Genomic DNA, 14,137 nt, shown 5'->3' on the forward strand with positions numbered 1-14,137 from the left:
TCAACATGTTTGGTATTTGGGTTACAAACTTTGTGTTATTGCAAGACTGTTGATGCGAGCATGTACTGAAGTAGTGGTTTATCCAGGGATTGCATCCACAGTGTATGGCATTTTTATCATAATAACAATTGTTAATATAGCATTTTTCAAAAACAAATTTACAGTGCACAGTTAAAGACAATAAAAAAATATTATTCCTGTACACAGGCTAATGAAGATCATGATGAAAAATTAATCAAAAATATTTATCAGTGCATTATAAAATTACCCATATGAGTTTTTCTGATATGAGGTATGCTACTTGGTTACAGTTAAAAATAGATTGCCCTCATAGTTAAAGGCAACCAATGTTGAACATTGGAGATGTAAAACATGGTCGTCAGAGTTCAAGTGAAATAATACTTGGCTATATTTCATCTTTTTATTATTGTAAACTATTCCCACTAGGAGACCAAACTCAAAAATGAACACACTGTGATTAGTAACAGCCTGAAAGCTTATGCCTCTGTGCCGTAGAACTCCATTGTCGTCCAGAAAAAACAAACAAAAAACAATACATAAATGAAGCAAGGTGTGGCATTTGGGTGACATATTAATTTCATTAGAATAAATATAGTCTCCACTTCTTCAAAAATTGAAAAGTTCCTATCAAATTCTATTGTGAATACGTAGTATAGTAGTATCATTTTTGATATGTGTGTAAAATGAATGTAGAAAGACAAAAACTATGTTTGATCATAAAGTAAGAAAGTAAAAATACAAATAAAGATTTGTGGTAATCAAAAACAAGATATATAATGACTGCTTAAAATATTAAATAATGAAATAAAATGATTTCAAAAAATGTAGCAAAGAAACACTCAGCCATGCATGAAATAACATAGGAAATGAATATAGGTCATATTTGACCCATGTTGTGCATCTTAATAACACCAATAACTGTCAACCCAGCAATCACTTTTATCAGAGTAGCTTAGTGTGTATACTCTAAAGGTCTACAATATGCAAGCACTGGACAAGAGGCTCTTAAGGTGGTTGTATGCAGGATGCAACCACTGGTCTCTTACTTTGAGAAAAAAGGAGAACAGCTTGTCAAAATATCAAGCCTCTTTACTGCCAAAACCCTCACTGGCAAGGTATTGTGGTGAACTGAGGGAAGCCAAAGCTTCAGCGAGCCCACGCGAATCATGGCCCTCTGAGCTTGTGTCCTCTCCTTTTCCTTGAAATAGCCTCACCACAAGAGGCAGCGCTGCAGTGCCAAAAGAAATGACTGGAGTAAATCTTCTAGTGTTGAGTCAGAGTCGACCAAAAACTCACAACCATTTTTCTGCAGCTTGAGGCCAAAGAGGAATGTAATGAACAACCATGACCTGAAAGGAGGCCATCTTATTAATCTGGCTACCGAAGTGGCTAACAGTATATGTATCATAACCAGCGTAGACAATTGCTTCAGGAGCCACTTGAACTGTTGTCCTTTTTTTTTTTTTTATAACAGAAGAGCATTTGACAAGAAAGACTGACTGAAATTGAAATGCAGTAGATGAAGGCTAGAGATGAGTCAGTGAGTCCATGGCCATCTTTTAGATTATCATCAAATGCTGATGCAGAGTCAAACAGAATGCTTCAGCACTTCCATCTCTGCACACAAGTCTTATTAGTGTTTCTGGGAAAGTACTACACATCATAATCACCAGCTGATTAAGTGTTGTTGGTACGCTTTGACCGTGTTTTTCAAAGTATATTGAGCTTTTCATTGGACATTCAGAGTGCATGCAGTTTGCATGTTCAGTACCTCCTAAACCATGGGAACTTGATTTATTTGAAAGAGACAGTTAATGTGTATGCAGATGCAGTATATGTGTTTGTACAATATGTGTTGTTTTGTGTGATAGACATGGAGTGGACTAAACACAACACTGAAACGATAAGTCAAGTAATCAATCAGTTGATCGCCACAAAATGTATCTACAACAAATTGATAAGCAACAGCTTGTCAAAGTCATTTATTAAGCAAAAATGACAAGTGCAGATGACAATGACGGAAACAAATTTAATGGTTTATGGCTTTCCTTGGTTTTATACCATATTTAAATGGACTATAATTGGGTTTTAAACAAAACAAAATAAGCTATGTAAGGCTAATGTAGTTAAACATTCCTTTAAATTGCTCCTCACATAAAGTCAAACTATGTGTAAGTTTAAATCCCCTGTTCTGCGCTCTGATTGGCTCGCTGAAATTACAGGGGCCCTGATGTTATGGCACTCAACATCTGGGAGAAAAGTGAGCTGAGCTGGGCGGGGCGCAAGACAAAAACTCGAACGATCAACCAATCGGAGACGACACTATCCTAATTTAACACTCTGTGATTGGATGTAATTTCTGTCAAACCACAGCGCGGGGGCGTGGCCTGAGCGACTCCCGAACGAAGTGTTGTGATTTCAGTCTGGGTCCAGTCTTGTCACAGTAGTGAGGGGCGCCTTTCCGTTTCTCTGGCGCTCTGGGATTACTAACCGTGTGACGCATAAAACTAGCTAAAACTAACAACTCTGCCTTCTTCGCCGCTTCTTCTCTGCTCTGAGAGACAACGACGAATCTTCTTTTATGTTTTTTTTTTTCCACACTGGAGGTGCGAAGGAAACAAATAAGGTAAGAAGTGGTTCGCTTGCTAGTTGTGGACTTTTAACGATCCTGCTGCAGCTGCGCTCCCTTTGCTCATTAGGAGTGTGATTCTCCAAGTTTGCCACAACAGGGAAATTATTTCACTTTTTAAAAGGCGCTAAAACCTCTACAACAATTTTAATAACGTAAACACAACATTTCAGACACGTCTTATGAGCTTAAACTATCCCTTCACTCGCCCCAAGTTGAATGTGGAGTCCGGAGAAGCCCTTGTTCTCTCTTTTCCTCGGCTGTGTTTGCGAGTCTTGCTCATTTCTACACTGAGGATGAGAAATTACAAGCCTGTTATAACTGACGTTACACTGATTTTTCAAGCTTTTAGACATGTGTTGCCCCCCGTGCTGCGGTTGGATTTTTAATTCGCAGATTTCCATACATCTAATTGGCTCATTATATCAAACCTGCAACTCAAATAATGTTTTTCGCTTACTGTTGTTCGTTGCCGCAAGAGTCCTCAGCAACTTATCACGAATTAGCAACTGATAACGTCTCTCTTCCAGTGGCACCCTGCCTAAGACACCAATTGAATCCGGATACCGTGGTGTATTTTCCAAAGGACACGACCACAGTTGTTTACTCAAGACTTGTTGTTTGCGAAGAAAAGCGACACATAATGTGGCATTTGCTGTATTTTACAATCAAATAACATCAACTAATCCATCTGAGTGTGTGAGTGCCTGGAACGGAAAACTGTTTGCGTGCCAGTTCGATCATATTGAAACGACACATTTCCCTCTCACTTTGCATAGCTTGTACCTGCTAAATCGTGCTTACTTCATCTGCAGTTCAGTCTTAATGCCAAAGTCGGGAGAGAAAACGATGAGCTCATTGTTCTAACAGGTTTCTGCTTTTGCATGCAGAGTTTCAGCAGCAGTCTGTATTGGACTTCAGTTCTGCCTACGATGCACAAAGAGATTGGAAACCTGTGTTTTTCTCTCATCAGATCCCCCAAGAGCCCCTGGTGGTTATTTATGTTGGAATAGATTCTCAGAGCTGTTCTTGAGCCTTCCTCTGCAGAAGACAAATCATAGTCCCACTATGATTTGTCTCAGCCTGTTGTACATTAGCCTCCTCCTGGCCCTCAGGGTGGGTGTACAGTTTCAGTTGAGGCTAAGAACATTTCAACAACAAATACATTAAATACATCTCTTATGCACAAACAAAGACAGACTACACCGCTACTTCTTCGATCTTGGCCTGTTGCAAGGCAATATGTGCCTTCCTGGCTGACTCGAAGGCAGCCTGGTCCTGTTATATTCTCTGATCTATCCGTAGCCTTGCAAAAGTTCGCATGCATTTTTAAAAATGTATGTTCACCTTAAGGTTTACATTGCTTTTGACTGAACGGCAGAGGCAACTTTGCTCATTCAGAATCTGCCTCTTGTTTTGGCTCTTGTGGGGGGAAACAACATGCACTCCCTGTTCCAACCAGTCAGATGTTTAAGTGAAGACTGTGTGGTCGGATCTTGTGATTGTTGTTTTGTTTTTTTTGTCCCTGCTCCTCTCAGCTGCAGCAGCGATATCATAGGATGAGCAGGCCACAGATGGCTTGCGGTTTCCTTACACAGCTGTACAGTGACTTAGCACTTGATGCTGTTCAGAGGACATTGCAATGTGGTTTCAGGTTATTTTATCTGACATGTTACTGGTCTGCTGACAAGGATGCTGCTGCCCTGCAGGACAAGTGAGATGCTCCTGTGCAGCCTGAGTCTGTCTGATACTTACCAGCATGTCTGCCTGTCTGCCTGTCCTCCTACTTATACACTATCTATATATATATATATGCAAGTCTATATTCAACCCTCGTTTGTGGCGGTCTCCCATGCTCACAAACAATCAACTCCTCTCTGTTTTTTCATCTGTTTTTCTTGTTGTTTTTTTACACAAACCCATTAGGAAAGTCACATTCTGCTGACGGTGAGTTAGAGTCGTAAATGTGAGAGAGCGCAAAGTACCAGCAGTGTATTCATTTCCTCATCACCTCTGAAAATTGCTTGCTCGTCGTCCAGCTCTCATTTTCAGGCCCTGATAGGTTCGTCGCTCAGTTAGCATGGTTAATGGTGCATTTAGCCCAATTTGTAATTTTATTTCAGATTTCCATTTCGGCACTTGCTTTTAGTTTGAAATGACAAGAGGCTCCGATGGAGGGACCCCGCGCGTGCAGATGGCATCTCCCTAATGGGTCCTCAGGGTAATGATGGTTGAAATAGGCTCCTAACCAGGGGCTGAGGACTGTGGCCCTTGGGGGACATTCAGCAGGCCTATTTCCATTTTCATCGCCGATAAAGTGCTCAATGTCTGAACATAGCTACATATAACACTCATGCACACACATTTAGTCTGCAGTTTGGATTGGTCAGAGGGGAAAAAAAACTGAATTTCACTTGGACATGTGAAGCTACTTTATATTAAATCCCCTGGCGACCTTGAAGTTGTTGAATTGCTGCACTCATGCTCTTTAGGCTATTGTTGTGGCACCTCAACAACGGTGATTTGTCTAAAGTGTCTCAGACCTCAAGCACATGCCGTCATTATGCGACTGCCGTTGAAGTGAAGAATGGGCCGGTACAGTGCCGTGCTTCAGGAAGCAACAGTTAATCTCAGCTCTTCATCCGAAACATATGGGACTTTGTTTGGCCCTGCACCTGAGAGAGGCACCGGCCTGTGGCACCTCATATTTCATTTTGATAATGGTTGGTTACCCGTGGCAACTGGGCAGCCAATGAGAACCCTGTTTCTTGAAGTGGATAGTGGAAATAAAGGGAGGAGGGTGGGCTATGAGGAAGTGAGCTCCAAGGCTGCATCCCTCCCCTCTCCCCCACTTCTTCCTGGCTGGTTGTGTTGTGTCCAGCGAAGGGTGTGGGAACCCTGGGGAGTGAATTATTACCTGTCAGCCCCGCAGGGTCCCTGTCGTCCATAATCCATGGCTGACACAGCACAGGCCGGTCCAGGTTATCTGCTGAGACCACCGGTCTTTGGCCTCCAGGTCTGGCCCGTTTGACCACAGCTGGAAATAAATCACATTAACATGTTGCATCAAGCATTACAAATGCACAGGTTAACAAAAGCAGGCAGACGTGCCTTCTGCAGCGTGGCTGAAGTGGGTTCTCCATCACTGTCCTGAATGGATGGGACTTTTTTTCTCAATAGTTTTCAGCCGCTCTTTCAACTGAGCAGAAATAATTTCACTGCACCTGGAAGAGGAGTTTTCCCTCGTCTTTTTGCTGATTCAGTGCACAGCATCTCCCAGGTATAATGACCTGAATGATTTTTAAAGTTAATTTACAGATTACCTGTGGCGCAGACGTAATGTATACTGCCAATTCAGTTACATCCGTTTCCCTATTATTGTTGCAGCTTTCTGGAAGTAAAGGTGAATACATTGGGTGTTTTCACTGCTGAAAACCTTTTCTCTCACTATAGTCCAATCTTTAGCTATTGGAGTTGAATCCTTGGCATGCTTGTAATTACTTTTGATTCCAAAAACAGGCGTGCAGTGGCTTCCATGCTGTGGTCCTGGTGTGGTGAGTGCAGGACTGGAAATATAGCCAAGCTGATGAGTGTGTAAATTTTGGGAGGAAAAGCTTTGAGTTCAGTTAAAGGCTAGAGGAAAGGAGAGGGAGAAGAAGCAAAAGATGGCGGGCGGGGGCAGACCACAAACTGGACAAGTGACAGGCCTCGGCCCGTCTATCCAGACTGGCTGTCTTCCTGTGGTTTTGTCGAGCTGTTTTTCAGAAACGTTAACCCCTTGTCGAGCATGGACTTAGGCTCTGCTTGCCAACCCGCCACGGCCACAAGCAGCGCAGCAGGAACACTAGATGACTGTCTGGTTATGCTTCGTGAAGCACAGTGGACGGAGTCCAGCAATTAGAGGGGAAAATATAACCTGTTGCTCGCAGTGTCAGCAAATTGCCTCATATATATAATATTTATTTAGGTTAGAGAGGGTGTCATGTTTCATAAAAGAATCTTTGTCAAGGATTAAAACCTTGCTGTATGTTTTTAATACTTTCATTCACCTTTGTTTAATTTCTGTGTAAAGTCATGAACTAAGGTTTCTGTGTTTTGTTTGTGGTTTTGTTTTTTATTTAGAATTCTGCAGCCAGAGTCAGAGTACTTAGAATAGATTAATGCCTTTTGCCTCCCGCACTCCTGTATCAGTTGCTTTTTAGACAAATGTACCTATTCACTATGTGGTACCATAGACACACACTCTTTGACTGGTGTGACAAGGAGGCTGTGCGTGGTACCCACAGGGCAGCTTGGAAGCAGCATGCACAACAAAAAGGATCTCTCTTGCAAGGATAGAAAATGAATCATCCAAAAATGAATCCTTGTCATTTTTCATGCATATTTCATGTGAAGAAGTAGCTAAATCGGCTTCATATGCGCATGGATTTTCACCGTTTTAAAGGATTATTAGCTGATGACTAAGCGCAAAGATCTTCCAAACTCCCATTCAGCTGCGTCACCCGCTATCCCCTGAATCCTGTTTATTTTAAAAACCTTAACACTCAGCAGCATAACATTAACTCCCAAAAGATTAAGATAATACAGACATCACACAACACGTTCCCACTCGCCACCATAGAGAGTACAGAAACATAACTTCCCCTCTAAATCCACTTCGATTCTCCTCGCTCCTGTGTTTAATGAAGGAAGCGATTGAAATAAGGAAACGAGTGTCTCTGGGAATAGCCTCTGGCCATACATATACCGGTTATTGATTGTTTAACTCTTAGTTGGGTGGGCTAGGTGATGGCAAAAGTGCATTTGGTTTGTTGCTCCAAATGATCTCTTAATCACTTCATAATGAGGGCAGACCTCCCGCATCATTGATTAGCCAGCCAGGCTGAAAGTGGAGCAAATCACCCCCCCGACTTCCCAATCTCCTGTCCTTTTTGGTAGAGGAGAAATTAGACTGTGAAAGTTTATGTTTTCAGAAGGAAATGTTAATTTTATTACATTTTGTTATGATTCATAGACCAAGAGACACAATAAATGAGTCAATTATCAGAGCTTTGCCATTTCATTTATTCCCTAACTGCAATGAAAGGAAAATTTGCTGAAACTGATGGTATAAATCTTTCCACCAACCTAAATCATGTTTGTGTATACTCTTACTGTGTCGGTTGTGTGCTTTGGCTTCAAATGAGTTTTATTTATATAGTGCCAGTTCAAAACAGAAGCACTTACAGAAACAGAACAGAATGAAAATGTATGTCCTGTAAGGAAAGTAGCAAAAGCAACAGTTGGAAATGCAAACCATAAAGTGTTCAAATCTATACTATAAGTTATTCTGATAGTCACAAGAGATATGTAACATGACCTTTTTTATTTTTATTTTTTTTTACATTAGTTTTCTATTTTAGCAAACAAATGCCCCCTTACTCAGTCATAATACATTATCAGTAGTACAAACAATTAATATTGTCTTACAGCGCAGCCCTATTTGATGTGTTGATCTATTTTAATTTATTTGACATTTGCTTTATTTAGATAATTCAGGGCTTGACAATAAAGGTGGCCTGATGGCCCGGGGACGACTGAACTAGAAACTCGGGCCAGTGCAAAAATATTAGTATTAAAAAAAAAATGGCTTTAGAAACTCAACGTCTTGCAGTTGTTTTGCAGCTCTTGGCGCGCACCGTTGGCCAATCAAGAATTGTAGTAACGTGACAAGTGGTTGTCAAATGTTATTTCTCTAATCTCAATCAAGCGGCAACCTCTGAATCTGGTAACGGCCAGCAGGGGGCGAGTCCACTAGTTGCAAAAAGAAGTCCGGTTCCATTAAGAATAACGGTAAAATGACCCTACTTCTCTTCTGATTTATTACCTCAGTAAACACTTTCCTAATGAGTTTATGGTTTCAGTCGCTAGTTTCAAGTCTTCTTCAACACAGAATGATGTTCATTTAGTAAATTATGGTCCTATTTAAGGGGAAATAGACCAGAAAGCGTGTACTTTAGGGCGGGACTACTTTGTGATTGACATGTCAAGTTTTTTTTAATTTTTTTTTTTATTAAATGGTTGTCAGCAGGAGAGAGAGCACGTCATGTTTGAGACTGTTAGTATGTTTTGTTATAAAAGTAAACTGTTTTGTTAACCTTTTTTTATTTTATATAATTTTAACTGTGATCACTGATAAATAACTTTTGGCGGATAGGACAGTAAATTGTCTTGGGGCCAGTAAGTTTCAAACCCACTGGCCGGTGGGGTCAGTTGCAAAAAAGTTTGAACGTTGAGCCTTTTTGCTATTTCTCTTATGTAAGAATTTGGCAGCAATATAAGTACCTTTTTATGTTTACATAGATAGGAAGGTATAGGACTGGCATGCACCAGGGTGTTTTACTTTTACTTTAATTTATTTTTTCCAGAGCAGGAGAGGCAGCAGGAGCCATGATTTCTGTGGTTGCTTGCTTGCCAAGGATAAGTGAACAAAGTGGAAAAACTTAATGGACAATGAACTTCTCACCTGGGTAAAGTTCATTCCTAAGGTGCATCAGTTGCATTTTGATTTCAAGTTTGATCATGACAAATAACTACACCATGTTGTATCAGTCCAAGCAGTGTTGCAAATTGACGACTGCCTTGTGGCTTTGTTGGATTTAATAGACTTTGGCATCAGTGTGATTAAATACCTTGATTGTTTTCTAGTATTTTTTTTTTGTATCCTTCTGACTCTTTTATCTATAAACAATTTGGGAATGTCCATATAATAACTTCTATTCATATTGCCTCCTTCTACTGCATCACACTTTTTCCTCATTGCCACTTGTTTGTTGCAGTGGTTTTTCTGTGCTTCGTTTACCAGAGATTGGCTCTCAGTCAAGTTGTATGGGCGGCACTGTAACCTCCTTTTCCTTATTTTTTTCAATTTGTGAAGTTTTCGTTTCTTTTAGTGAAGTTATTTTCTTTGCCTGTTCAGCCATGGTGGCTATCACAGCTTCTGCTAACAGCCCAGTTACGCTCCTATTTCCTCCAAACAAACGGCTGTTGTTGCTGCAGGAAATGTAACCATCCATCTTTGTGCCAGAGGTTATTTCCCTGGGAAGACCTACCAGACACCCAGGGCCCCTCACCACCTCTCTCTGATTTGGTGTGCACTCTTAAAAAGAACATTGGCACAGCAGACATTTGTCTTGTTTTCAGCATAAGAAGTTATTACTGACACATGCCTCCTTGAATCGGAACATGTCTCATCCCAAAAGAACCACAGGGCTGTTGAAAATATCCTTTTTTCCCCGTTTTTTTTGATGGGATGCTTTGTTCTGCCACGACATGTTTGGCTGTATATCATGAGTAAAACAACGCACATCTGGCCTTTGGTGACACAGATTGGAATCTCACAACTGATTGAATGATGAAATTGAGAGAAAAGCCAGACATGATAGAAAAACAGGTTGGCTTCATTTAAGTTGGCTCATGATGCCTGAGAATCTGCTGTCGGCCGTGTCTATTTTGGCACAATTCTGTTTTTAGATTGTTCGTTAGTCTGTTGTCTAAACGCAAGCGAGTTGGACAAACTTCTCTGCCAGACTGTTTTTTAATTTAGGTTTGATTTAGGAGTCAGCTGCATGCTTAAGCTCCTGCTTTGTGCAATTTTAAGATAAGAAGACTTAAAAAAAAAAATAAATTAAAAATTGGTTTTAATGCAGGTAATCTTCTGAAGGCTGTATAGAAAAAGTTGTAAGTGTGAATAAACTGCTGTCAAGTTGTGACACAGAATGATGTGCTGAAAATTAGACTTACGAATTAGAGCTGCCCGTAATGCTTGTTTTCATTAATTTATATGTTGATATGACAAGTTTATAGAGCAAGAAGTGCTGTCTAATAAATAGTTTTGACTGACCTGAAGCTGAAACAATTCAATGTAACCGATGTGTCAATCCTCAATTAATCATTTTTATTATTAATCATTATATTTTTTCCGTGCTCTAATGCAAAAATGTACCACTTTCTCAGTTAGGAGAAAATGCTGCCTTTCTTTGTCTCATGTGATAGTAACCTGAAGAAGTTAGAATTTTGGACTGTTGGTCAGACAAAACAAGACATTTGAAGATGTCACCGTGGACTTTAGGAAATTGTGATTGATGATGATGTCATTTTTCATTATTTTCTGGCATTTTGTAGACCACCCGATTTATTGATACTTAAAATCATCAGTAGTTGCAGCCTTTGTTTGACCTGTACCATATACAGTTTACAGTGATATGTGACATATAAAGCAGCTAAACGAGTAAATGTAATCCAGCACTGCACTGAACACATACTGTACTACGTCCAGTAAAGAAGTGTGCAAAGCAGTCTCCATTCCTGAGGCTGCAGAGCAGAGCTACAGAAAAGTGGGTGATGCAAAGCAGTAGAGCCCGATATGGGATTTTTAAGTCCAATGCCGATTTTGATATTTGAGCATTTTAAAATCTGATATGCCGATATATGGGCCAATATTGTTTTTCCCCTTTTATTTTAAGAAATGCATAACTTAAACAAAGATTATCCCTAATATTTGTTCTGTTGAGACCATACCAAGATACTGTGACATAATGCAGTATAAAAAGTAACTTTTTTTTATTGTTATAAATAATACTTTGAAATATACTTTTGATAAATAAGAGTCAAATGTATAAAACTACAGAAAACATTGGTCATCAAATGGTGTAATGTGGGCCCGTGACCCTGTACTTAAGATAAGCGTTTGACGATTGATGGATGGATGTATTGTAAAGCTGCTTTCACGCCGAAAGCGAATTTAATATTTGCCTCGCTGTACTCGCGCGAGTTTGACCGCTGGACATTTTGAGTGTTCACACACGTGCGTTTTAAGTGAATAAACACAGTCAGTGGATACTACAGCTATATGAATAAGTAAACGCTTTGCTGTGATTTAATTGCAATAAACGGATCAAACCGATGCCGAAATAACTAAAATATGATGCCGTTTTGTTAGACATGAATTCATTCTTTGTCAGGTCTGTCAGCAAGACAGCAGGACGAAAACTTTTAAAATGTTTTTCTGAATGGAGTTCGGGTTGGTCAGGGCTATGCTATGCTAACCTGTTCACAATAAAGTACAACAAAAAATACCAATATACTACTAATACCTTTATATCAAACCTCATGTCACTGCTATAATATTAATGATAAACAGCTGTCCTGAATATATATTTTTGTCAAGAAATAGTTATTACCTTAAATATAATTTGCCACAGTTACTACTTTCTACTATGTAGCATGTTCACATCTAGTTTATCCCTTTAACAGCATTGTTAATTCTAGCTAAAGCTACGAGAAACCATTTCCTAACCACCACCTGGCTCTAAAACATATCGTCTATGATGTGACAGTGACACTGAGGAAACGCTGCCTTTGAATGAATCTAATACTACATGACTGTCTACAGTGTGGACCTACAACTTTGAGATTTCACACTAACCTTTATTCAAAAGAGCAGCTAGATAACTTTGCTCGAAGCCGTGTTAGATAGGCCTACTTGTTCAGCTCATGTTTATTTGCATGTCCCCTCTCATTTCCGATGTACCAACTTTAAGACAAGCAGCTCGCAGATATATTTAGAATACGTTAAACAATACAGTTTAACGGCTCATTAAAGTTAGCGCTCCTCTACTGATAGACATGGCATTAGCCAGCTTTGTGGCTAATTTAGCAATGGGCAGCATCAACTGCTGTAAGTGATTAAGAATATTTAGAAGTAATGAATTAGAGAAATAAGAGGACCATTCGCTAGAACTGTTTCAGAAATAAATCTACAATCATGTTTGTCAGCAGCGTAACCGCCACTCACCTGTCGTTACCGTAACATTAAACACACTGCTGTGACCCAGGAGAGGGCAGTGAAAAATAGGAGGGTTAGGAAGTATGGTCTGGTAAGAGAAGTGATAAGGGATATATTTATTATTATTTAAGTTATATAATTGACTTGACAAATGACTAACTCACCGGGAACACTGAGTGTGAGAGCTACCAGGAGCTATTTTCTGTGGCTCTGGTAGACTGCAGTCAGCTGATGATTTGTTCTATGGTGCTGCAGTGTTATTAACAGAGGAGCTGCAGCGCGCCCTCTAGTGGGCAATCTATGCAACACTCATGACATGGGGGAAGGATCCGACTCTGTTTCTCTTTTTAATAGTCATATCGGCCGCTATAGAAACGCCGACGCAGATATATCTGGAAGTATCTTATATTGGCCGATAATATCTGCAAAACGATGAATTGGTCGGGCTCTACAAAGCAGTGTGGGTTAAGAGGTTTTGGCAGAGAAAGATTGAAGGATTGAATATCTGACAGATTTTTTTTTTTTTAAGGTTTCTCTTGATTATCCGTTACACAGCAATTGTCTGGCTTGTCACATCTTGGCTAAAGCAATTAGGCTGACTGCATGACGGAGAGGGGGTCTGCTGCTTACTTACTATAGAAGTAATTCTGAATTATGATCATGTCTCATTGTTGCTTATTGCAGTTTTTCAAAATTAGAATTTTTATGGTCCTGAAACGTGAAATGAAGCAGGAAATTAAAAAGCTAAGATAAGCCCTTTTTTCTGTCCTCTTTATCGAAAGCTGCTACCTTCACACTGTAATGCCCCATCATATCCCGTTTGTGCTCTGCACATGCTCAGAAGGTGACAGGTATTCACATATTTCATTTCAAGTGTTCCGTGAAAATGTTTTTTTTTTTTTTTTTTGTTTCTTTTTTTTTTCTCAGCCAATTATCACACCTCTTTAAAAAATTAAACGGGCTCTCCTCTCAGTAGTGTAATAGGACATGCGTACCTTCAATAAGGGACCTAACTGCATCTAATTTCCAAACTTTCCAAAAATAGCAGAGCCTTTTGTCCTTGTTCCTTGAAAAGTTGGCCAAGTCCCGTCTTGCACTGTACACACTTTGAGTGGACGGCATGATGTTAAACTCTGCAAGCCCTAATTTTAGGTGAAAGGTTCATTGACGGTTTATAAAACTCAGATTGGATTTCCAACTCTACTTCTCCCTCAGGCTCTTTATCCAATTTCTTATGCGTGCACCCTGTGCTCTGCAGATAGGAATTGTGGCTGATTTTCTGCAAACAACACTCTGCATACCCTTGTACTTAAATCTGGTATGTGTTAAATTTAGAACATGCAGTGATTTTTCTTTTAGGATTCAACTCTGAATCCCTGTGCCTGGTATGTGTATGAAATGTTGTACCTGTGTGGAAGCATTTGGGGGTGGATGTTTTTTATAATCTATACTTTAGCTCTCACACTATGCATGTGCATGTTTTAGTGGTCACCATATGTGCAGTGAATTTTTGGCTTGGGCATGTTGTAAGATAAGTCTGCACGCCTACACTTGCTTGGTCATTTTCCTCCGTTTCTCAGAACTCCGGGCTCATTTCCATCCAATTGAGGCTATTTTTAAACTGGTCTTTGTGTGTGTGTGGGGGGGGGGGGGGGGGGGGG

At 40.0% G+C, this 14,137-nt stretch overlaps 1 protein-coding gene across 5 annotated transcripts in view; it reads left to right on the top strand.

Moving 5' to 3' along the window:
* Window positions 1-2,481: 2,481 nt before the first annotated feature.
* Window positions 2,482-14,137, top strand: part of sema6e (sema domain, transmembrane domain (TM), and cytoplasmic domain, (semaphorin) 6E) — a 154,567-nt gene continuing 142,911 nt past the window's right edge. For all 5 annotated transcript variants that reach the window (XM_046044530.1, XM_046044528.1, XM_046044531.1 and 2 more), the window contains exon 1: window positions 2,482-2,647. The gene's annotated coding sequence lies outside the window, so the exon portion shown is untranslated. The remainder of the gene's footprint in view (window positions 2,648-14,137) is intronic.

Source organism: Micropterus dolomieu, linkage group LG03 (assembly GCF_021292245.1).
Source record: "Micropterus dolomieu isolate WLL.071019.BEF.003 ecotype Adirondacks linkage group LG03, ASM2129224v1, whole genome shotgun sequence".
Lineage (NCBI taxonomy): Eukaryota > Metazoa > Chordata > Actinopteri > Centrarchiformes > Centrarchidae > Micropterus > Micropterus dolomieu.